The sequence below is a fragment of the Pantherophis guttatus genome, chromosome 1, assembly GCF_059756535.1.
Source record: "Pantherophis guttatus breed Tessera chromosome 1, ASM5975653v1, whole genome shotgun sequence".
Lineage (NCBI taxonomy): Eukaryota > Metazoa > Chordata > Lepidosauria > Squamata > Colubridae > Pantherophis > Pantherophis guttatus.
The window spans coordinates 236636353-236662800 of record NC_142063.1 but is presented as its reverse complement, the minus strand read 5'-3'; the positions used below and the strand labels follow the sequence as shown (position 1 = coordinate 236662800).

General features: G+C 36.2%; 1 protein-coding gene across 7 annotated transcripts in view; it reads right to left on the bottom strand.

Moving 5' to 3' along the window:
* The window catches only part of ANKRD6 (ankyrin repeat domain 6), a 94030-nt gene that overhangs the window by 53580 nt on the left and 14002 nt on the right, over positions 1 to 26448 (bottom strand). For 2 of the 7 annotated variants that reach the window (XM_034408976.3, XM_087882565.1), the window contains exon 1: positions 6770 to 6971. The exons of the other annotated variants lie outside the window; for them this stretch is intronic. The gene's annotated coding sequence lies outside the window, so the exon portion shown is untranslated. Of the gene's footprint in view, positions 1 to 6769; positions 6972 to 26448 lie in introns of those variants that run through there. 7 annotated transcript variants of the gene reach the window in all.

The window sequence follows — 26448 nt, the reverse complement described above, 5'->3', positions numbered from 1 at the left end:
AAGCGCATGGGCTCCCATTGCAAACCAATAGTAAAGGTAAGTAGAACCCACCCCTGATGTGATCCCTATAAATTTTGGGCTCAATTGTGATCATAACTCGAGGACTACCTGTAATTACATATTTAGACATACCTGCAATTGCAAATTAGAATTACTTACGTTTATGATAAAGGAAGAAAAAGGGAAGTCCAAAGTTATTTTATTTTCAAAAAAAGGCATGCTAATCCATGATACCTGGCAAGAAGGACTTCATCGTTAAATTATTTTTAAAGATTTTAAAGTGTGTTCAAGTAAGCTTTTTCCATCAAAGCATAAGAAGACTGAGTAGTTCTTTAATCCTAGTATCTGGTTTTCTTCTCACATGCACACTGAAGGTTCAAGTTCTTATTACATATTAGAAATGCTTATTTCTAATAAAATAAGCATTTATTAGAAAGAAAAGAGGTTTCAAAAAAGGAGCAAAGTAGATAAGAAGTTCAGGTTTCAAGGACTGTCTGATATAAAAATAGATCGCAGTACTGCAATAATCCACGGTCTGAAAAGCTAAAGTCTTTTTTAAATGGAAAGAAAATATATGGAGACTTAGGATCAGCAGTCTGTTTGACTATGATAATCACTGAGTGATTTAGGTTAATTCTCAGTCTAGCTTATTTCACAGAGTTGGGGAGAATATTAAGGGACAGATTTTTTTGTGTATACAACATGGATCTCGTAGACGGAAGTCAATATAAATTGAATGAATGAATATATTTATTTTAATAGTGCTGCTAAGGCATGAAACCCAGCTACCATTAATGGTAATAAACTGTATAAAAACTAACATAATTAAATACAAATAAACACAAGATATCAATTGTTTATCTTGTTTTTGAGATGCAGAAAAGGGAGGCAAAGAGAAATTCAAAGAAAACAAGTGAGTTAATATTTGAAAAAAAAATGCCATTTGTCAGGATGTCCCAAAGCAATGGTGACTTCCTCCCGGTTCGGCCCGGTTCGGCCGAGCCAGTAGCAGTGACAATATGATGTCACCGAACCGATTCTCTTTGTTCAGGACCTGGGCCCTTCCACCCGTGCGTTATTCCTACCTTTTATTTCTTCTTTTTTAGCCCAGCTGATAGGTGTGGCAGAGTGGATTGCTGCACCTCAGCTGGGCAGATTCGTAACGTGCTTGCGTGGAGCGCAAGTTTGGCGTGCATGCGAGCGAAGTGAGCAATCAGCAATCAGAAGAGGCGATCTCATGCGAAGCACATGCACGAAGAGAACCAGTAGTAAAGCCAGTTAGAACCCACCACTGTCCCAAAGGTGCTTTTTCAAGAGGCAAAGGTGCTTTTTCAGCTTCTTCTGAAGAAGCTTCTTGGATGAGAAGTGAACCGTCTTCAAAGAAGAACCAGAAAGTCCAGTTGCCTCTTGAAAAAAGCACCTTTGGGACAACCACGGCCTGGATGACTGAGAATCTCCATAGACATTTGTCAGAATATTGGATAAAACATTTGTCATAGTGAAATGAGGCCTTGCCTCAAATGCATCTTCAGCTTTAAAGGTAGACTGGGAAGAACAAACTGATATACAAATCTTATTATACATGTAAATAAGCAGCCCTTGAGAATTCTAGAGCTTTAACAAGATTAAAAAATCATTGAGTCTTAGATTCTTAAAAAATCCTACATTCCTCATCATTGCACTCTCTTTGGCCTATGGATTTTCAAGACTCCTTAAGGGGCACTTTTTCCAAAGACTGAGCTCCAGCCTTCAGACAATACATTGATTGGAATGTGCCAAGAATCAATTGCAAGTCATAATTTGATTTCAGTGGTATGAGTAACAATCCACTATGATATAATGATTCATCACGTAAATGGATAAACATGAAAATGTGTCATGACACTTGACACAAGCATTAAGCCACATTGTTTTCATGAGTGTGCTATCATCAGTTTTCTTTTGCCACACCCTAGACTCCTATGTTGAGTTTAGCCATTGCCTTTCACCGTCATCTTCCTCAAGGTATTGACAAGATATGTTATTTGGGACACTGAGAAATTTAAATGGTGACCTATTCATTTTTGTTCAATTGAAATGAATTTTCACAGGATTTCACCCACAATCAGTGATCAAGCTTGACCAAACTTCACAGATCTAACCTACTTTTTCAGGTCTTCTTAAAACTGGCATTTTAAGAATAAGAATGACACTGGAAAATTGAGGATAATTTATTTAAAGAAGAATGAACGTTTCTCTTATAGCATCACAACCTTTATCTACTCATTGATTTTATGAATCATCATCTCATTCTTTAATGTCAGAACATTTCTAGGGTATGTTATCCAAAGTACATTGAAAATAACCATAAAATCAGTATGCAAATCAAGCTATTACAAACAGAAAAGTCCATCTTGCACAAATAATTATGTGGATTTCATATCAAGGCTGGAATTATAGTTATCTAAGAGGAATTGTGGTTTAGAATTACAGAGTCTGGAATTTTCCAAAAAGTTTATTCTTCATTCTCCACTATTAATTATGATCAAAAACAATATTTTGTCTACAAACCTTATCCTCACTAAAGAGAGACCCATTTCATTCAGAACTATCATTGCTGCTGATTATGTTCAACCTGCAAGACTTTTGCCATAATCAAACTGCAATTAAAATAACTTCTGTACTTTTGAATACGCTGTTGTACTTTTATGATGACAAGATATACTGTATTACAGCTTTTAGATTCTTCAGCCCAAACTTCAAGAGAACATCAAGGTGAGGAATTATGATACAGACCCTCATTAAGTACTCAGTTAGTCTGTAAATCTAAATTGTACAGTAAAACTCTTTCAAACTTGGGGTAGAAATCAAGAGAGGAAACAGGTCCATGACAGTGCCAATGGTATGTGGACACACATTTGCTCCTTTAACTTGTGTCTAGGTTCTTCCTACAGCAGCATCTCCCACCTGCATCTGCACAGAACAAATAGTCACTGAAATATCACTTCTTTAACTCTGTCCTCTTATTGCCTTCCTGAGGAACCATCATTATAATATATTTTTAAGCTCACACAAGTGATGCTTGCTCAATAGAAGATGTTATGCTTCAGCCAAAACATATTTGCTTCTCAGGTTTACACAAGCAGCCACTGAAGTAGCTGTAAATGCTAGATAAATATGAAGTTCATGCTTCAGTGGGTTCTTGAACTTTGTATCCAATATATATTTAGTAGGAACGTTTCTATCACATAACTAAAATGAAAGAAGAATTATGGCAATATCTGCAAGCGAACAGCCAAGTCAGAGAGCACCAAGAATTCTACAACACAACGCTAAACTAGAGATCTTTCCTTCTATTAGTAAATCATAATAATTAGGAAAAAAACGATATTCTGGTCCTATAACAGCAAGTGAATTTGCAGAACTTTAATATAGTTCTGCTATGTTATACTTTAATACAGTTAAAAGTAAAGTCAAAGTTCACAAACATTTTATCAGTTATAGTCTGAAACAATTACTTTTCCTTCTGTCCTTTGGAAGGTCAAACGTATTTTATGAAATAATATTTAGCATCTTAAGCAGTTAGGAAGATGACGAACAGGGATTATTTCCAAAATACAGATAGATACTAAACACATAGCAAAACATAATAATTTTACATTTGATCATTCTATAATTCTGTTCGGTCATTCACCTGAATGCATGACAAGATCAAAATTGGAAAAAATGGAAATATGCTCTCAATTCTGCCCATCCATATGTTCAGGCAAGTAGCATGATAGGGAATTACACTCACATTCACTTGAATAAAAGTACAGTTGTCAGTGTAATCTAGAATCTGAACAACTTTAAAAATCAAAGGCTCCATATCCAAATGAAGGTGATTCTGGAATGCTACTCTTGTATCATGTTCAATATCCTAAAAATAAACAACGCAAGTAGAGATTAGTTATGCTACTATATCTGTAATCCCCCCCCCAAAATGAAATCAGAATAAAAATCTCTTGGGAAAAGCAGCACCACTGAAATTTTGTCTTAATCCATTTGCTTACAATTTGTTAACAATTTAAGGCATTTCTGTACAAGCAAGCGAAACATCTCATTAAAAAAATTAATTAACTTTACATGCAGTTCAAATGGGAAAGACTTCTATCCAAAGCTTCCATTCCATTTATACAATTCTCTAATAGGAAGAGCTACACCAAGCCACAACTTGCAGTATTTAATCTCCTGGTATTAGCACTGTCAATCAAATTCAAGAATCACTTCAAATAATGTTAAACGGAAAACCACAGGAGTGAATGAAAAAGGTTCACGTGTACACACATTATAGACCCATATACATACAAATGCATATATATATATCAAACTTAAAGATCTAACAGTTTATAAAATTACCAAGAATCTTTATCTTAGAGCTCCTGAAGCTTCAAAGGGGCGTTTTGCTTTGACAGATACGTCCTGTAAAGATGTCTCTAAAAAGTGAAGCACCACCTGATACCTTCTGGATATCTGGCATGCATTGCAGGAAAACATGCTTCTGGTTCTTATCATTGCAAAGCTACATTTGAAAGAATCTGCATATGATTATCACCAATTTTTTTTTAAAAAATACAAGGAAATACTTCTAAGGAGAGTGGCAGAATATTAGCCAAGCAAGAATCCTACCTAAAACATTCACAATCTCCTTTGAGTCAAGCATGAACTAAAATTTCTTTAGGTTTGCATGGACCATCTATATCACTTATTAGTAACAAGATTGAAATCGTTTTGCCAATAACTTTTTCCAGGATTTTTGTTTTAAATTCTCAATAGAGCCTACCCTCCTGGTGACCTACTCTAGATCACCAGGAGTGTAGAATGCATACATACATAGATAGAGATACACATACACACACACACAAACACACACACACACACACACACACACACACAGACAGAATTTAGAAACTGCCTACCTCACAGAGCTATTCTGGGTGGCATACAACTAAAATACTACTACAAGTAAAAGTAAAGGATGAGTAGAAGTATTCCAACTCTGCTTAAGCAAGTTCACTTTGTGCTGCTATGCTGCTGCCTAACTGGGCATAGATAGAGTAGACTTCAAGAAAGCGAGAGGAACATCATAAACAAGCAAACCAGTTAACCAGCCCTAGAAAATGAATGCAGAAGTACAGTGCCTTAAACTGTTATCTAGCAGGGTAGTGGCAGGGAAAGGTGAGGGATGGGGAGTGAGCCAGGTGGATAGATGGGAGAGAAAGCACAGCATGAAAATAAGTGGGCAGGAGAAACATGGAACATGGCAGAAAGAAAATGATGAAGCAATAGCCCAGGAGATGGAAGCTCCAGTACTAGGTGGGTGAGGCCAACAGAGGCCTTTTCTGTCCACCTTATATGAACCCTTAGCAGCTGCTTCTTCTGCCAGTAATGCCACAGACCAGGGTTTTTTTAAACTACGTTCCATGGATCCCTAGGGAAAAAAGTATACTCCAACACATCCAGAGTCATTTTCCAGCACAGTGGAAATAGTGGGGCTTGTCAATTTGACCTTCAGAAGTCCTACTGTCATGGGGGAATTTGTATTCCTAGCAGTTCATCACTTTACTTCTGCCTCTGGGAAACTAACAGATTCTCCTGCCTGAATATGAAATCTACTGGGATAGGACATACTGCCACGGCAAAACCTATGATGTCCCACAAAGGCCTTGGTGCAGCTTAAAACTTCCTGAAACCGAATTGTACCACTTGGTCACCAAACTAAGGAACCTCCACAATTTGGGAGCAATGACTGAGGAGACTCCAGGAACCTACTGGATACTTTGGTTAGATCAAATGGCTTCTTCAATTTGATTTACATTGATTTACATTCATCCAAATTATTTATTCAGATTTTATCAGTGAAATATCTTCAGGCTGGCAAAGCAATAACAACAACAACCCCATTTTGCTTGTCCACAAATGTGCATATTAAAGGGGGAAAAATAATGGTTTGGAATTTGGTCTGGATTTTATTTTTTCACTTTGGAGGCACAACATTCTGCCTGGGAAATCAGCTCTTCTCCTATTCCTCATGAGAACTAAAGAAAACGCCTGAAAGTTTAAGACCAATGTTATTTTAAAAATTATAATTCTGCCACTACTCTAGAACAATTAAAACAAACTGTATCTGTGCTTTATATATTTTTAATACATATTTTTATAGCATTTAATTGCTTGTTCCCATGCATCAGATGCATTATTTAACCATTCCTTAATTAGTTGAAAACAGTTAACTTCTATATGACAGTTCTCAAGTTTTCTTTGTCAAGCCCCATTTCTGTCTAATCAGAGTAGTATACCTTGTAAAAAATAAATAGTAGAAACAGTTATATACCAGAGAAAGTGATGATTAAAAAAACCCAAAAAGAACAGATAAGCAGATCTTAAGAAATAAAATCTGCAGCCGTCTCACTTAATTGCTAAATATGAAGGCTATTATTTTACAAAGCACAATAGAAAATGTATCTATTTATAGTAAACTCCCACAAAAGCAAGCTAGCTTACAACTGTTTGCCAATTACCACACAAAGTTTCCTGCTCATAAATAGTCTTTTGTTTTAAGAAGGAAAAACCTTCAATTACTATTTTAGGCGATTAAGGGTTCTTTATGAGGCTCACCATAAATGGTAAAATATCCCAGATACTTAAATGCAAACATTATCCTGGTAGCTACTTCTGGCCAACACCAGAATCTATCATATTATATACACAAAGATACACAGGAAACAAACATTTACAGCAGCTTACTCACATGTGTTTGCCTTGCTCTCAACAGAAGCAAATCTATGGGTTTGGCGGTGTTAAAATGAAGAAACAAAAGGATGGCCAGAAGAGGACAGCTGAAATGAATAACACTGGGCCTGCCTGACATAACATGGCAAACCAATTTCCATGTCAATAGAGGAATCCCCTGGGCGTGTTAGAAGCTAAGGCTGAAGGTCTAGAAGCAGACTGCATACAAATACACAGAGAGAGAGAGAGAGAGGGAGGGAGGGAGGGAGGGAGAAGCTTCCTCTTGTGAGGCTATTTGCATTTTTTATATAATTTTTACTGAAAGTTTTAACAGCAATAAGAAATAATACACAGTAAAATAAAACAGAAAAATGAAAAAGAGAGAAATAACAGAAGACAGCTAAAGGTGCAAGAGGGAAAAAGGGTAGATGAAAGTAGAAAAAAGTAACGAAAAATAGAAAGAAGTAGCTTCCTATATTCTTCACAACAGATGTAAGTACAATGATATTTTAACCTCTCTCATTAAAGTAACATAAAAACACTCTTCTTTCTATAATTGTTCTTTCTATAATTTGTTGTCATCATAACCATAAATCACAATTCCATTTTTTTCCCCATTTTTACTCCAAAAGTCCATAAGGGGAAGGTTACTCGCAATTGATTTCTTAGGATTTACCTTGTTCTCGGATTTAAAAAGTACAACACTTTTTTAAAAGTGCCACATTATAGTAGTATATATTTTAATACGTACTGAAGCACAGTTCCAATATTTTTTGTACATTGTCAAACACATCCAACCATAGAACTCATAGCTTCTCTCTCTAAATAAGCACCACAGTTAACAGCTCTTGCAAAGAAACTTTCTGGTGACAGCCAAGGTACGGAAGGAGAGAAAACATGGGCACAGAACCATGGCTTCAAGAAACAATTAATCAGTGGAACAACTTGCCTCCAGAAGTTGTGAATGCTCCAACACTGGAAGTTTTTAAGAAGATGTTGGATAATCATTTGTCTGAAGTGGTGTAGGGTTTCCTGCCTGAGCAGGGGGTTGGACTAGAAGACCTCCAAGGTCCCTTCCAACTCTGTTATTCTATTCTAAAATACAATGGAGGCCAGTACATAGTATAAGCAAGTTATGGAATCCATCTGCTAAAAAAAAATAGCCGGATGATTACTGTATTTCCATAAGCTAAAAAATGATAAATTATGTCTGGTGTCTATAAAAAAATATTCCTACTTCTGCTACCAGCTACTCCTTCCCATCCTATTCTCTCTACGGAGAAGAAATCATATAGAAAACTGATTATTATTCTGCTGGGATCTGACAATAGAAGCTAACATTTTCATGAATTCAGAAGACAGAGTCACCCATGTATTTCCCATCCAGTGTTCTTGCATGCAGGGAAATCAATTTAATATTCTGATCTTATTCTTGCCCCTCCATTGTACTACACAATTTAGTTTTCCTATTTAAGAATCTTCTGTAAACTGCATAATAACAAAACATTATTATGTAATTCATTACCTATAAGTCATGTGATTATCCAACCTGTGACAAACTAAAATTAATTAATGGATGGATTTAAATGGGCATTGTTTATCATTACTGAAATAACTGCTTTATTCTCAGAACATATGATTCATGAGGCAGCCACTCTTTTTTGTACAACTTCAATTTAAAAATGCATGTTTTCCTCCTGATTGCTTTTACAATGATTCTTTCACCGCATCACTGCCAAGTATAATAAATTTGAAAAATGTAGTTCTATCAGTAAGTATGTATTACTTATATAAGAAGAGAAAACCAAGTTGGAGATTAATATTGTAAGAAGGACTAAGGCAGCATTATAAAATTGATTAACTTGGACAGCTGGTAAAATGAAGTTGACTACAGACAACCAACATTAGGAAGCAATGGTAGGAATTCCCTCTCCCCAATCAATTCCTCCTCCAAGAAATGAACAGGCAGGAAAAGATGTTTTTCATTAGAAACACTAAGTCAAACATTGTTGTGTCAACAAAAATGTATTCCCTTTTTACAACCTCCTATTTCTGCTGCTGTTGTAAGATGTGTGACTTGTTCATAAACTGAAAGCACGGCAGAGTTGGTCTCTACTTGGAATATGTGCACAAACCATTCCATCCATAGAAGGGCTATTTGTATCTCTATGTAACAATAAAAACTTGTATAGATAATGGGCTTTAAAAATAACCTTGAGGAACAACAGAAAGAACTGCAACCAAGATGATGATCAGACTAAAGAAAGTTGAATGTAATTTGAGATCTCAGACTTGACCCTCCCTAGTTCTCTTGAAGATAAAGGGAGGGAGGAGATGCATTCAGACTTGCAATATTCGTTCACCTTATAATAAAAGTAGTAAATGGAGTGCAGTGGCTCACGAGGTTAGAATGCTGGGCTGACAATCGGCAGGCTCATGTTTGAGACCCATTGCTGCCATGGGATTGGGTGAGCTCCCGTCACACACTCCAGCTCCTGCCGACCCAGCAATTCGAAAGAGGGTGACCATAAGTAGCTTAATGGGTACTACTCCAGTGGGCAACTTCACAGGGACACCAAAGAAGTCCCCAACTGGGTGTCCTCTGGGCAACAGTGATATCACCAGCAAATCCTTTCACCAAGGAAGTATTTCAGGGGAAAAAAGTAATAGTAGTTTTAGCATTCATAATGTTGGTTTCCTAATTTGGTCCACTTTGATGGGTTAATATCATCATACAAAAAAGTTTTAGGGATTTCTTAGAATAGAGGCAATTCAGATTAGCTCTACATACTTATTAGGTTCTCCTGGGTTCAGGGGACCTATACCAATTTGAACTGGGGGAGTGAAATGTTAATTGGGATTAAATTTTGTGCAGGCTACAAATACTGCAAAGCAACACCAGCCCACACCCCCTTGCCAATCATTGCACTAGGGAAGCCTTGCAGAGAGGTATAGCAGAATATCTGCAAAAACATAGATTAATACCTTGACACAAATGAAGGCAAATATATGCGTCCCAGAATAATGATGCAGGAGCTAACCAACCCAGAACTGATCCTGCAATACCTCGATACTAATCTTTCAAAGTTTAGAGAACTCAACTAACATGCATGTACAGAAAAGTCTTTCCAGAAACAGGACCAATTTCACGTTGCCCATATTTATTTGGTAAAGCACACCTCAAAATTGTACCGTTTCCCCTAAAATAAGACATCCCCTGATAATAAGCCCAATTGGGCATTTGAGTGCATGCACTAAAATAAGCCCCCCCTGAAAATAAGCCCTCCTCGAAAATATTTAAACGCATGCGCAGCCGATCCCTGCCATTTCCTCTGGTTTCCTCCACGCGCTCCAAAATAATAAGACCTCCCTGAAAATAAGGCCAAGCACCTTATTTCGGGGTTCAAAAAATATAAGACAGGGTCTTATTTTTGGGGAAACGTGGTATCATTAATAGAATTCCAAAACTATCTAGCTTTCTAATATAAATATTTATAGAGGAGCCTGAGTGGTGTAGGAGGATAATGCCTCCTACTAAGGCAACATTTAACATCCAGCTGCCTGCAATTACTGTGAGTTCAATTCTTACCAGGCTCAAGGTCGACTCAGCCTTCCATCCTTTCTAAGGTGGGTAAAATGAGGACCCGGTTTGTGGGGCAATAAGCTGACTTTGTATAAAATATACAAAAGTATGAAGGCTATTGCTTAACACATTGTAAGCCGCCCTGAGTCTCCGGAGAAGGGCGGCATATAAAAATAAATAAATAAAATAAATAAATAATAAATAAATAGAGTAGGCTCCTTAAATATTATTTTATAGGTTATGTTGAACATATCTATACGATAAAAATTAAAAATTTCTAAGAAAGCTCTTAGAGAATGTCTGTCATCCATCTTCTACAAATATCAGTAAATATTGGATACGAGAGTAAGCTTTGCACCTATAATCAATATGTGAATGCAAAACTATATATCTTTAAACCCAATAATAACACTTGTTATAAGAAAAAAAATCATGGAGTACTACACTAATATATTATTGGCAACAATAAAGGCATTACACACATTTCAATTTGAATGGGTTTACTGGTGCAAGATAGTAAATGAAATATTTAAGGAGAAAAAAATTATTATAACTTTCTTAGATCGAAGGCGTCACACATAGTAATTTAAAGCTGTTATGCTGTCTGATCAGTCAAACAGAGCATCTAACTACATTTTATTCTGTATGCAGTTGACCATATGGCTGCACCATTTACAATCTGTAACTTTTTTTTTTACACAGTAAAGATACTGAAGAAGAGAATATACTTGTTGTGCTACAGGTTTTTTTTATTTCTTGTGCTTTTCATTTAACTACAGCCAGAAAGGAAGGATGCAGCTTCCAAATATTTAAATTAGTTCACTAAATCACAGGGCCACAAGGATGTATGTCACCTCACTACTCTTCATTTTCCTTTAAAATAATATTTATGGGTAAATAAAACCTAAATTACAAAGGAATAGATGCTTATGGAATAAGGAATATTCTACTTGTAGAATGAGTAGCCCCTTCTAGATATTTTGCTCTTCACGTCCTACCATCCCTTGCCATTGGGTATAATAACATTGGAGCTGAAATGCATGTGGAAGACATCACATGCCTACTTTATTTCTAATAGTTATGAGATTAATTCAGGTAGTCCTTGACTTACAACAGTTTGTTTAGTGACTGTTCAAACTTACAACGGCTCTGAAAAAAGTGAGTTATGACTGTTTTTCAGTTATGACCTTTGCAGCATCCCCACAATCATGTGATCAAAATTTAGATGCTTGGCAACTGGTTCATATTTTATGACGATTGCTGTGTCCCAAGATCATGTGATTACCTCTTGCAACCTCTGACCAGCAAAGTCAATGGGGGAAACCAGATTCACTTACTGAGGCAAGAAAGGTCGTACTCACTTAGCAAATGTCTCACTTAACAACATATATTGTGGGCTCAATTGTGGTTGTAAGTTGAGGATTACCTGTTTACAGGTTTGCCTTGTATACATTGCCTGCTTATACCAATTACTAATAGTTTTGAAACTATTATAATTCAAATACTGAACGCTTAATTAGACTGTGCATTCTTCCAATCCAATGAATGATGTGCAACAGTTATCCTTAGCTTGCTGAACCTCATCACTTGGGACATCTTTGAGGTGAATAGGAATCCCTATGTAGACCATCTCTTTATCATGGAAATACAAGTAGTATTCAACTTACGACAATTGAGCCCAAAATTTCTATTGCTAAGACAGACATTTGTTAAGTGAATTTTGAACCATTTTACGATGTTTCTTGCTATAGTTGTTAAGTGAATCATCACAGTTCTTAAGTTAGTAACACAATTGTTAAAGTGAATCTGACTTCCCCATTGACTCTGCATGTCAGAAGGTTGCAAAATGTGATCACATGACCGTGGGACACTGCAACGGTCGTAAATAAATATGAGTCAGTCTGAGTTTTGTTCATGTCATCATGGAGATGTTGCAATGATTGTAAGTGGGAAAAACAGTCATAAGTCACTTTTTTTACTGCTGTTGTAACTTTGAACACTAAATGAACTGTTGTAAATTGAGGATGGAGTAAACTTTTTTCTCCCTATGACATGATGGTTCATGAGGACAAATAAAATAAATAAATAAATAATAAATAAACTTTATTGTCATTGTATGTGTATAAAAGACGAGATGGCCAATATGAGAAGGCATAGATCACGAAATAAAAGTAAAGGATCAGTGGATCCTGGACTGTGTATATATGCCTATATCTGACAGAGATAACTGAATAGATAATTCTTAGAAAACTTGAAATGTGGCTTAGAAAAAGAATTAAAGAAGAGCCAGCAAGTACCTACCTCCTTTTGGCAAGCTGTTTCTTAGTTTTGGTATGGGATTTTATTTTAACAACTTATAGAAACAGATGGCAAAAACTCTGATTGAAATATGCAAAAAAGGTAAGAATGCAAGAGGCAGCGATATGAATAGCTTCAAGCTTCCATTTTCTCATGAATAGCATTAGGAGAAATGTGAGACTCAGATAACAGTGCTAGTTAATACAGAATAACAGAGCTTGAAGGGACTTTGGAGGTCTTCTAGTTCAATCCCCAAGGTATATTTATAATTCGCATATTATATTTGGAGCTCATGTACACAATCTTCTTCCTGAAAGGCTTCCTTTCAGCACAACTAATAAGATCCTTGTCTACCAAATCGCCCACTTTATCTTTTACTAAAGTTAGCATTTCACAAAATAAATTTTAAAATGTGCCAAGTATTTCGTAGTATTCAATAACAGAAATCTCATAATGTATTTTAGATCTGGATTTAAATTGCAATTGGCTTAATAGAGATATAGTCCATGGTTTGGTCTTTATATTTTAAGTAGACTTTAAACATTGGTATGTAGTAACGAAGACAATTGTTCTTTATACTTTATACTTTAAGAGCCTGGTGGCGCAGTGGACTAAACTACTTAAAGTAGTATTTAGCTGCCAGCTGTCTGCAATTACTGCGAGTTCAATTCTCACCAGGCTCAAGGTTGACTTAGCCTTCCATCCTACCGAGGTAGGTAAAATGAGGACCCGGTTTGTGGGGGCAATAAGCTGACTTTGTATAAAATAGAACACCGCTTGGGGGGGCCAAAAAGCCCTACTAAGCAGATATATACAAAACTATGAAGGCTATTGCTTAAAAGCATTGTAAGCCGCCCTGAGTCTCCGGAGAAGGGCGGCATATAAATCAAACTAATAAATAAATAAATAAATGTTCCTTTTCTATATTTTGGGGCTCACTATTGCTATGATTGGATTCTATTCCATGTACAGCTCTTTTTTAAAATCTATCCTATGTAAATATGTTAATGAGAAAACAAAAATACCATCGTTCAAAAATATTGCAACAATGCTTTCTTTTTAACAGATGTTTCACCATTCCACAAAACTTCTACGGTAATTTTATATTTCTTAAATAATTCAGATTGCAACTGTACCACCATTTATTTACCAGAAAGTAAGCTTTACAGAATGAAATAAAATTTACCAGACAGTAAGCTTTACAGAATGAAATAAAATGTATTTCAGAGTAGGCATATGCAGGATTGCCTTGTTAATTTTGCAATCTAAAAGCACACTCTTTCTCTAAACTAGTGCCTTTCATCTGTGATGGATTATAATTCCTGTCTATCTGGGAGCTAGGTATAATTGGAAGGAACTATCCAACACACTCAAGATGTTATTTGGGAAAATATTATTCAAGATTGAATTTGGGTCGGTCATCAAGAGAAGAGATTTACTTTTCCGAGCTTTTTGATTCATGCTACAGACTATCTTCAAAGAACTTCTCCCTACTAGAATATGTGCTTTGGGCTATTCTGTGAACCGTATTTATGTAATGCCTTCCTATTGGCTGATTGGTGTGTTGATGGCTGGCGATTAGCTGTTGCTTCCTTGTGCTGCCAAGCCCTTGGCACCTAGAGTCACAGTGGCGCAGTGGTTAAAATACAGTAAGTACTGCAAGCTACTTCTGCTGACTGTCAGCTGCCTGCAATTTGGCAGTTCGAATCTCACCAGGCTCAAGGTCATCCTTCCATCCTTCCGAGGTTGGTAAAATGAGGATCCAGATTGTTGGAGGCAATATGCTGACTCTGTAAACCACTTAGAGATGGCTGTAAAGCACTGTGAAATGTATATAAGTCTAAGTGCTATTGCTAAGTATTTGATAAACTGGTGGTAAATCAGCATTCGTTCACTAACAAGCCATTTCCTAGGCTTTCATCCTTTCCCTGGCTATCTTTATATCTGTATGGCCAACAATCTTAGTAGCTGCGTAATTAAATGTGTGTCCTTGTTCATTGCAACATAAGGCTAGTAATGAGTTTGGGTCTCCTCGTCTGACCATTCACTTGTGTTCTTGCACCTTAGTGGTTAGCTTCCTCTCCATTTGTCCTACATAGTCACAGTGACAATCCATGCAGGTGATCTGGTATATTACATTGGAAATATTTCCCACCTCCAAGCGATCTTTACAACGCATAATTTGTCCTCGTATGGTAGCCTCTGGGCAGTGTGCAATGCCCACTTGCAGATCTTGGAAGTTGCGTTCTACTGCTTCCGAAATGTTTTTGATGTATGGCAGGGTGTGCCATAAAGCTGATCTTTTATCTTCTTTTTTCTTTGTTCAGATATAGTCACATGAAGTCTATTATTATTAAAAAGAAATGAGATTTGCCTTGTCAATGAATGGGAACATTCACTCATCATACCCCTTTCAAATTTTAATTAAAATTAAAAATTTAAGTCTTCTCCATCTTGACAAAATACTACAGGGGTGGCAACACAATTTTGTTGGTAGTTGGAACTTGTCTCTATAGAAGAGAGAAAGGTGAGGTAATTAGATCTAAGCAATACCATGACATACTGTACATATAATTGTCTAAGACTTCAAAGGAGATTTCCAGGGGGCAACTTCTCCTGAATCAAAAAATCATGGCGGAGGTGTTCTATGTTTCTTTCTTAACTGCAGCACATCATGGAAAAGCTATAAATCAAAACCCTGAAATGACTGAATATTATTTCCTATGATGCCTCATCTCCGTATGATGCCTCACCTTCCACACAACCAGCTACTTGTGCAGAAATCAAATATTTCCATCCACCCATTTGTGATCATATTATAAAGTTGATACTGTGTTGTTTGGACAAGACAATATTATAATTAAAACAAACAAAAACCCAACACTCCAAGAATGTAACATTAATCAAGGCACTTTAAGAATATACAGTCATAAGCGATTGGGTCAATCTAAGGAATAAAAGAATTTTAACCCTGGAAGGACATGACCTACAAAGAGGGTGGCACGCCTTCATGTGGGACAAAAAGAACAAGACCAAAATATACTTTCATAGACATGAGATTAGAGAAGCATTAATACAAATATGGGAAGAAATTAGAAGGAAACAGTATATGAAAATCCCGAACTGGTTATCAACCATGGAAACTATGATATATCCCAATACAATAGAGATTAGCAAAATGATTAGATATAAAGAGCTCCTAGACAATCAAGGAAAACTCAAAAGTAATCAGACCTTAGGTGAGCAGGGAATACATATTGACTGGTGGCCATACTTGCAGATACAATCCAGGTACAAAAAAGACATAGAAGAATTTGGTATCAAGGTGGAAGCAAATCAATTAGACAAACTATTGGTGGGTCCAGAAAAAAAAGTATTATCCAGACTATACAACTATTTATTAAAATATGACAGAGTGGAAGACATGGTAAAAGAACCAATGATAGCGTGGGCCAAAAATATTGGACATAATATAAATCTGGATGAATGGGAAATGATTTGGAATAAAAACTACAAATTAACAAAAGCGGCAACATACAAAGAAAACCAATATAAAATGTTATAATGATGGCACTTAGCACCTGCAAGACTGGCAAAAATCTATCCGAATGTAAGTCTAAATGTTGGAAGTGTGGGCATCACCAAGGTACCTTCTTCCATATGTGGTGGTCACGCCCCGAAGCGAAGAGGTATTGGAATAAAATACAAAATTGGCTACAAGAATTAATTAATAATAAAATCGAATTGATTCCAGAAACTTTTCTCCTGGGACTACTAAAGACTAAATATGATAAAAAAAACGAGGATATTTAATCATACACATACTCACAGCAGCGAGAATAACATATGCACAACATTGGAAAGGAAACAATATACCACCAAAGGAATCTATTATTCAAAAAATATTCAATTGTGCCGAAATGAATAAACTAACATTAGAACTAAATGAAAAAGAGGATTCAGAATACTATATGGTGTGGGATAATTGGTACAGGTGGATTGATAACTGAATTAAAAATGGATAAAGACTAGTATAAAGTTTAAGATACATATATATATATTTAGGAGTTATAGAATATATAGGAATAATTAATCTAACCTATGGGAAAAGTAACTGTCTGATCAATTATGTACTGGAATTTTGGAAAAGGAAAAAACCACAATAAAAATTTTTTGGAGAAGAATATACAGTCAACTCCCCCCTCCCCCCGGCCGAAAATTAAAATAAACAAGTAAGCTATGTCATGTTAAATTTAAATTCTATGGATGTTATCAATATAAGCTCCCCCCCAATGCAAATTAAAAATTATCTATCTATACAATCAATTAAATAAACTACGCATAGAAAGTCTGTACAAATATTGATATTGGCTGACTTTCAAGTATTAGAAATTTTTCAAACCCATTCATTAAGAATGACTAAAAATGATTGCATTCGATATCAGTATTCCTTTCATGAGATTAAAAGAATAAAATAATTATAAATTAAAGCCAACCTCAGTATGTTATGCTGAAGATAAACCGTTGGTATATAAAGAGAGCAATGACAAAATGGTTGAATTATGCCTGAAGTCTGATTTTATTTTTAGATAAAAGTGGGCAGGGATGCCATGAAAATGTTTCAAGTTTCTCCAACTGAAATCAATGAACCTAAAAATATTTCGCTTTGGCTAAAAGGTGCCTGATACATGTTATCTTATTACAATAGATGTATTTATTCAACTTATCTTATGGAGAAGTGATAACTTAATTGGTTTGTTCAGCTTCAGGGGCCACAAATTCCTTTACAGCAAGGAATTTAGATTTGCAAACTGCTTTAATTGACACATTAAAAACTCCTTTCAACCCTCTTGCAGTCCAAAGACAAAATGATTTCAAAACAAAGAAATCATCATAAAAAAGGTTGATGGCTGAATGACTGAAATAAATTAAGCCAATATGCTTTCATTCCTCCATCTCTTTCAGCTGATTTTCTATATCAACCATTTGTTGCAGGCAACAGTTCATAAAGAACAAACATGATTTCTATAAACACTTCTAAGAAACCCAAATCCTTCATATGTTTACCATTAGAATCTCACGAATCATTTCTTGTGACATAATTAACGATGAACCATAGCACTTAGACTTATATACCGCTTCACAGTGCTTTTACAGCCCTCTCTAAGCGGTTTACAGAGTCAGCCTATTGCCTCCAACAATCTGGGTCCTCATTTTACCCACCTCGGAAGGATGGAAGGCTGAGTCAACCTTGAGCCTGGTGGGACTTGAACTGCCAAACTGCAGGCAGCCAGCAATCAGCAGAAGTAGCCTGCAGTACTGCACTCTAACCACTGTGCTACCGTAGCTCATAAAAATCCCCACTTTCGACCCCGCTTGGTAAATGTATTTTAAACTTTTCTTTATTCTTTTTCTTCGCTTGGATGCCGTGAGAATAACATCCTGAAGATGTATTTTCAAGAGGAAACACAAGTCAGGTTTCATTGTCCATTTCCTGCAGTTACAATTTACCAGGATCGTGTTTCTGAGCATCCTTTGAAGATATTCTCCTCTCATTTTCCAGAGTACATTAAGTAATCTCTCCTTTCTCCTCTTATAAACTGTTCTTCTCTTATAAACTGTTAAAATTGGAGAAGTTTTCTTCCAATGCAAAAAGCTTCTCAGTAACATATAAAATTTGCCTGCATCTGTTAAAACACCAAAAGTTATGACCAATTAAAGGATTTGAAGGAATTTTGCATAAACCCCCAACCAGGGGTGAAATGTAAAATGTGTTACTACCTGTTCTGTGGGCGTGGCTTGGGGGGGTAATGTGATTGGGTGGGCATGGCCAACTTTTTTTTTTTTTAACTTTTCAAAGCATTTTTTCTAATGCTCTGAAAAGCCTCTGGTGATCAGGCAACTCAGCTGGGATCGTCAGAGACTTTTCAAAGCATTTTTTTTACCACCTCTTCAGCCAAGAGGTTGCAGAAAAAAATGCTTTGAAAAGCCTCTGAGGATCCCAGCTGAGCCGTGCGATCACAGAGGCTTTTTTTAAAATTTTTAAAAGCATTTTTTCGTCGGAGGAGGTTGTAGAAAAAAATCCTTTTAAAAGTAAAAAAAAAAAGCCTCTGATGATCGTGCGACTCAGCTGAGCATGGTGGAGGGCGCAGGGATTTTTGCTACCGGTTCTCTGAACTACCACCCGCCATCGCTACCGGATCAGGCGATCTGGTCCGAACCGGGAGCATTTCACCCCTGCCCCCAACCCAGTTTAACCCCGTATGTTTAGACTCCCCATACAAGCAATGTTCAAGTGAGGGGTCCTTGGTGCTCTCTGAGCTTGCAGACGTTTCATTATCCAAATTAGGTAACATCAACACTGTTCAACTGTCTCACATTTAGCGGCTTCAAATATATTTTAGGGACTTTTAAATTTTAATTTAAAAAAAATCAAAACTGTATGAGTGTTTATTTTTAAAGGATACCACTTCAGTTAAAACGATAAAAATCAAATACATATTTTAAATCCAAAGAGATTTTAAAAAATCAAATTCAATTACCACAACTGAAGCCAAAAACATCACCGCACAAGAGAAAAAGAAACCTAGTAAAGAGGTAAAAAAAACCTTATGCAAGTAGACACCCAACAAAAGACAGATTTGCAACTCAATAAAAGTTAAAATTAAAAAAAAAAAGAATATATTGTGAGGTTCTTCTTTTTGGAGAGATTTGGACACAGCCAATTATACAGGCTGGGTTTATACCACTTGTAAAACAAAACAAAAACTTATACAATTATGTAAACTCAGCCCTAAAGTGTAAAATTACCTTTGCCTTTCCTTCTTTCTCCTGCCATGGTCATTAGGATCACAAGCTTTTTATGGTGTAGATTTCCTGCCTTTCTACCTTTAATTTTCTTTTTTAAAGGAATTTCTTCTGGATGGACTAACCTAAGTCTAAAGTCATTTTTAAAAAACCTGGATACTCTATGTTTCCCATGCAAGAAACTTCCAGTTTCCAATTCCTTGAAGCAACATATGTTCCATGATCTTTTCAAACAAACAAAGAGACAATGCTGATGTGCTCATTTTCTTCTTTAACCATAGTGCCATCAGGGTTACAATGGTTGTAGACATCAACTTTGAACTTCGAGCCTTCATTAAGGATTACCTTGTGGAGATCAGATCAACATAAGTTAACTATATTTCTTTTCTTTTTGCATCTGCAGATAGCCAGCTAGCAGCTCTGTTTGTGATCTGGTCCCTCTTGAGGAGGTAGAGCCAGAGGAACACCTGCAAGTCCACTGAGAGGAATATCTGATGCATATATCACATGAAGTGCAAGCTGGATTTCAGGTGTGCATATCCTGTGCATTTGACAAAGATACAGTCTAGCTTAGTTATTACTCAGGAAGAGTTTGAACCTGTTAGTTCTGAGAAACGTCTTTGGCACTGGGAGCCTACTGGGTATTACAGCCATGTCCCTCTTGTTTGGCTGTGGCATTAGGAGATATCATGTTTCCACGAAAATAAGACCCTGTCTTATATTTTTTTGAACCCTGAAATAAGTGCTTGGCCTTATTGCCATGCACTCAAAAGACCGATTGGGCTTATTATCAGGGGATGTCTTATTTTGGGGGAAACAGGGTGTTGCAATATTTCCAGGATCAGACTCAATAAAGATAATAGAAGTTAAAGCTTTAAATATATTTCTTTTTAATTATGATAGGCATTCTATATTCACTGAATATTCAAGGTAGAAGCGACGAGAATGGTGAGGGTGGCTCCTTATATATACAAGGGGTGGAGCTAGGAATGGGAGTGGTAAGTTATGAATACATTAAAGTCCAAAGAATAAGTTAACCTCTGATGTTCCATATATACATTATTTACACATTGGAGAATAAGGCATTTACATCTGACAAATCCCCCTCTAAATGCCGGTTCGTTACACAACACCAATTACATTCTGATTCAGGACAATATAATACATATAATTTAGAAGTTAAATATTTGTGTTGTTTAGAAGGTAAGGGTTTTGTTAATATGTCAGCTAATTGTTCAGAAGTATCGCAATGTATTGCTTTAATGAATCCGTCTTGAGACAGTTGTCTCACATGCTTAAACTTTATATCAATATGCCTGGACCTTTGTCCAATTGCATCGGATCTGGATATTTCAATGGCCGCTTTATTGTCTTCATGCATAATAAATGGTAAGGTGGGTTTCTTCCAAACATCAGTGATCAGATCATTGAACCATACAAGGTTATTTGCAGCTTTGGACAAACAAACATATTCCGCTTCTGTAGTAGAAGTGGCTACTAGTTCTTGTTTACCAGTATACCAGTAAACTGGACAATCATTCAATAGAAAAACATAACCAGAAGTACTCTTTCTGCATGATGTATCACCAGCCCAATCTGCATCAGCATAACAAGTAATTTTTGGTTCTCTGTCATTATTGGGTTCCAACATTAAACAAAAATCTAATGTACCCTTCAGATATCTTAGAATTCTTTTGACAGCTTCCCAATGATACAAGGTTGGTTTACTAACATATCTTGACAATAGATTGAGAGGTAATGCAATATCTGGCCTAGTCCAATTAGATATATAAAGGAGTGAACCTATAACTGATCTGTAAAATGTGTTGTCTTTAAACTCAGGGGAAGATTCATCAGTGTTTCTAAGAAAATCAGTTTGCATAGGAGTGTCACAGGTTTTAGCATTATTTAAGTTACATTTGTTTAGGAGTTCGATGATTTTATCTTTCTGTGTAAGTTTGAATCCCCTTTTAGTTTTGTTAATTTGCACACCAAGGTATTTATTCACTTTACCCAGAGATTTCAGTGAGAAGTGTTCATTTAACTTATTTACAAAGATTTCCCTGCTCTCTTTATGCTTTCCAATGTATAAAATATCGTCCACGTAAATTAATACAAATTCAATATGATCATTACTCTTTTTTACAAAGAAACAGTTATCAGCAGTGGTGGCGTTGAAATCCATGGTCTTAAGTACTTTTACCAAGCAATCGTACCATCTTTTGCCGGATTGCTTTAATCCGTACAGACTCTTATTTAATAACCAAATTTCGTTCTTATTAGTGTATTGACTGTGTGGTGCTCTTACATATATTTCCTTATCTAATTTTGCATGTAAGTATGCGGTCTGTATGTCATATTGGAATACGTCCAGATTGAGTGCAGATGCTACTACAAGGGCTGTTTTGACACTCTCTGTTCTCACTGTGGGTGAATATGTATCAGTATAGTCTTCTGGATATTTTTGTGCATAGCCTTGTGCAACTAGTCTAGCCTTGTATAAGGTATTGCCTCCTTCTAAGTTCTTAATTTTATAAATCCACCTGGTACCTATAATTGTTTTATCCTTAGGTGCGATCGCAGGTGTGAATACATTTAATCCTTGTAAACTTTCCATCTCTTTTTCCATAGCTAGTTCCCATTTTTCTCTTTCTTCATGTGGAAGTTTCAATACTTCTTCATATGTATTAGGTGTTATTTGTTCTCCATTCATATGCATTATGTAATCTTTGTATTTATTTGGTATTTGGTTTCTATTGTTTCTAATAGTTCTTTCAGGCTTGCTATGGTTATCATGCAAATATCTAGCTTCCTTTTTTGTTAATGTGTCTGTCTTTATTTTATGCTGACTATTAGTCCAAGTTTTGGTTTTGTTCTTACTTTTGTTAATATTTTGATTTTCTGTTGTTCCTTCCTCGCAAGATATCGTATCTTTACATTTATTAGGAAATATTTCATTAAGGTGCAATTTTGACCAATTGGCCTGTTCATGGAACACAGCTGTTCTGGATACTATAAATTTGTTATTACTATCAATAAATCTGTACCCTTTGGTTCCAGTTTCGTATCCCATGAATCTTAATCTCCTGGATACGTTTTCTCCCTTTCTCCTCAATTGTTTAGGTATGTGTACGTCTGCAGTGACTCCAAATATGTGCATGTGTGATAATTTGGGTTTTCTATTGTACATCACCTCATATGGTGTCTTATTCACAATACTGGACCAGGTTCTATTTTGAGTGTAATTCGAATAATGTAATGCCTCTGACCAAAATTGTTTGCCTAAACCAGCATCCTCTAATGTGCACCTAATCATGGTTTGTAGTGTGGAATTTTTCCTCTCTGCAACTCCATTTTGAAATGCAGAAAAAGGATTGGACGTGAAATGTAACATTCCTCTATCCTTTAACCATTGGGAGAATTCTTTAGACATGAACTCACATCCCCTATCTGTCATAATTTGCTTTATTCTGATATTATGTTGTGTTTCTATACGTTTGTAGAATTCCTTAAATTTCTGAAATGTTTCATCCTTGTGCTTTAATGTGTAAACAAAACCATATCGGCTGTAGTCATCCACTATTGTTAGGAAGTAACGTTTTCTATAGGTAATTGAGGGACTTAATGGACCAACTAAGTCCATATGTACCAAATCAAAAATATTGTTAGTTGATCTGTTAGATTTTTTTGGTCTGGGACTGGTTTTTAGTTTGGTGGACTTACATACTGAGCATTCCAAATAATTTTCACAATTTTTTATTTTGACACCTTCTGCGTGTTCAGTCATTTTTTGTACTACAGGAAAGCTTGCATGTCCTAACTTCCTGTGTAAGATGTGAGCACACTCATCATGAATTGGTTTACCTATTTTTGGTTTCTTTTCCTTGTATGTGTTTTTGTGATCATGAGTTATTCTACACTCATCATTGTCACTGTTACTGACATTTTCATCATCTGCTTCAATACAATCTTCCATATTTGAATCAATGTTATGTAAACATCTTTCTTTAGTTATCAGATAGGGTAGACCTCCTTTTATCATTACAGTACCTACATTTGTTTTGTTCTTTTCTATAGTTGCTTTCCCCTTTGAGAAAACTATATTGATATCAGATTCTCTGCTTAATTTTATGGCACTTAGTATGTTGTGAGGTATTTCTGGGATTAATAATACCCTCTCTATTTTCCCTAGACCAGGCAAGGTCACATTTCCTTTGCCTAGTACTTGAACCTTTTCTTGATTAGCTACCTTTATCACAAACTTATCTTCTATAAATGAAGATAATATACTTTTGTTGTTGGTGGTGTGATTTGTTGCACCAGAATCAATAAGCCAATTGTTATTCTCATCCTGCTGTGTTCTGGTGCTGTCTTGTTTATTTAGCCCATTCAGTGACCCAGATTTCCTCTCTTTTGAATTTTCTCTACCCCCTCTACCTTCTTTGTAATTTGGTGGGCTTCTATATTTGTGTCTATCTGTGGAAGATTGTCTGTAATTATATTTGCTCCTATATTCTGGTCTATGTCTCTCTCTTGAGACTTTGGGGCAGTCTCTTCTACTATGTTCCCTGGATCCACAATTGTAGCATCTAAAGGCCTCATTATGTTTATCTTGAAAGACTACTTTCCTAAAAGGTTTGTGGTCTGTTTGGTTACTGGATCGATTTTTTCTTGAATTGTCTTCTGCTATCAATTTGTTAGATAGACTTTCTATGGATAAATATCCCAAATTAATGGTATCTAAGTGTGACATAAAGCTATCCCATGATGGATCAAGTGAATTGATAATAACACTTTTCATTGTTTGATCTGAAATCACTTCCCCCCTCAATTGTAGCTCAGCTCTTATTTTGTTTAGATTTATCAAATGCTCACTTATAGAAACCCCTGGTTTTACTCTAGAGGAAAAGAAATCCTTAGACATTCTTGTGGTTGTAGCTACGCTATCGCTGTGAAATAGATTAAACATGCATTGAATTATTTCTGATACAGTTAGGTTTGGTTTGATGCTATGATACATTGCAGGAGACACGCTAGATATTATTATGAAAAATGCTCTATGATGTAAACAATCTATTTTTAAAGTCCAAGGTCTTCTTGGAGGTCTAGTTATAAAGAATAGTAAATTTTCTTTCATGAAAATAACCTGAAGCTGTTGATACCACTCTTGTAAATTAATGCCATCAATTCTAAGTTTTGGGAAGTCACTGGGTAAGTTACCTACATTATTCTGTCCATTACTTACAACCTGGGGCAGTCCGTGATCTCTCAAGTGCAGGAAATTACAGAACGGCATTGGGATGCTTGCAATGAGTCTGCGCGGTTCTCTGGCCAGTTCAAGTCCTTCTGGGTCGTCTACGTAGTTTCGCACATGCGCGTTGTTCATTTCTTCTTTGGTGGCGTCGTGGAAGGTTCTCTCCCTTTCAGCTCTCTCGATCCGCTCCTCCTCAGATGAGTCGGTCTCTGGCTCGGTTTTTGGGGTTCTGGTGGTGGTGACGGTTCTTTTCTTCTTTTTGTGTGCGTTGGTATTCGATTTTGTCTGTGGTGTAGGGCGAAATCGGCATGGCTCTCTGGGCTCGGGCGTCGTCGCTTTCGAAGTCAGGATGGGAGCGTGCAGGTCTTGAGTCGCCGGTTTGATTTCTTGCTTCTTCGTAGATGTCTTGGTAATTTTCAGTCTTGGCCCAAAAGCAGCAAAAAGCGTTTTCATTGCTGATTTTACTTGAGATTTTGTTAAATCGTCTTCACTTTCTGATTTTGGATCATCTGAAGAGTTTGAGACTTCTTTCTCACTTTCTTCGTCTGATAGTGTTTTTCGCGCCAGAAATTTTGAACTGAGCGTTTTGATTGGCTCTGCTCCATTCTCTTTTGAAGTTCGTTGAAACCAAGATGGCTGCCATTCAAAATTTCGCGCGGGATCACATCTTTTCTTTTTAACAACTATTTTCTCAGTAGTCATCTCACTTACGATTTTTTGATCTTTGGGTTTTTCTTTAATGACGTTTTTCTCTCTCGCTGCTCCGCTGTTCTTCAGCATCTCCTGGAGGTCCGCGATGAGACTTTCATCATTCTTTTGGCTTTTTAGTATCTTTAATATCTCTGACCTGAGTTCGTTATTTTCTATTTCGATTTCTTTCTGGTCATTATTTTCACTCATTAGTTCTTCTTCTTCAGTGGTGTATTCTTCGGATTCTCTCGAAATCGCATTGGTGGATTCGTTGATCATCTCTTGATCAGTTTCTATTTCTTTGCTGTAGGCCCTGGTGTTGGGCCTATCTTTCTTGGACATTTTTAATTACTTATTGAGTCAATTAACCATCCTCTGCTACCAGCTTGTTGCAATATTTCCAGGATCAGACTCAATAAAGATAATAGAAGTTAAAGCTTTAAATATATTTCTTTTTAATTATGATAGGCATTCTATATTCACTGAATATTCAAGGTAGAAGCGACGAGAATGGTGAGGGTGGCTCCTTATATATACAAGGGGTGGAGCTAGGAATGGGAGTGGTAAGTTATGAATACATTAAAGTCCAAAGAATAAGTTAACCTCTGATGTTCCATATATACATTATTTACACATTGGAGAATAAGGCATTTACATCTGACACAGGGTAACATGTGATTAGGTCCACGCGGTGGTGACTTCATCCCTGAGGGAAGAGTTTCGTTCCATCTGCACTTAAAGAAGCAGAGGTTTGCCCATACCTTGAGAAGCCATCCCTGGTGGTATTGAATAATTTTTGTCCTGTCTCCCGAAAGCTCTTAAAGTTTGCTTCTTTGAACAGCATCCAAGAAAATACAAAGCAAATTATAAAATGCTATTAAAATATAATGTAACACTGTAAGATTTTCATTTGAAATGCATTTACTTACTTACTTTAAAATATATCCGCTCAACTCCATGAGGCAATCTTTGGAAGATATCAATATCCATCATTTAATTATAAATTAAATTAAGAGAAAACCAAATAGACCATTGAATCCAAATAGCAATTGATGTATAAACCCAT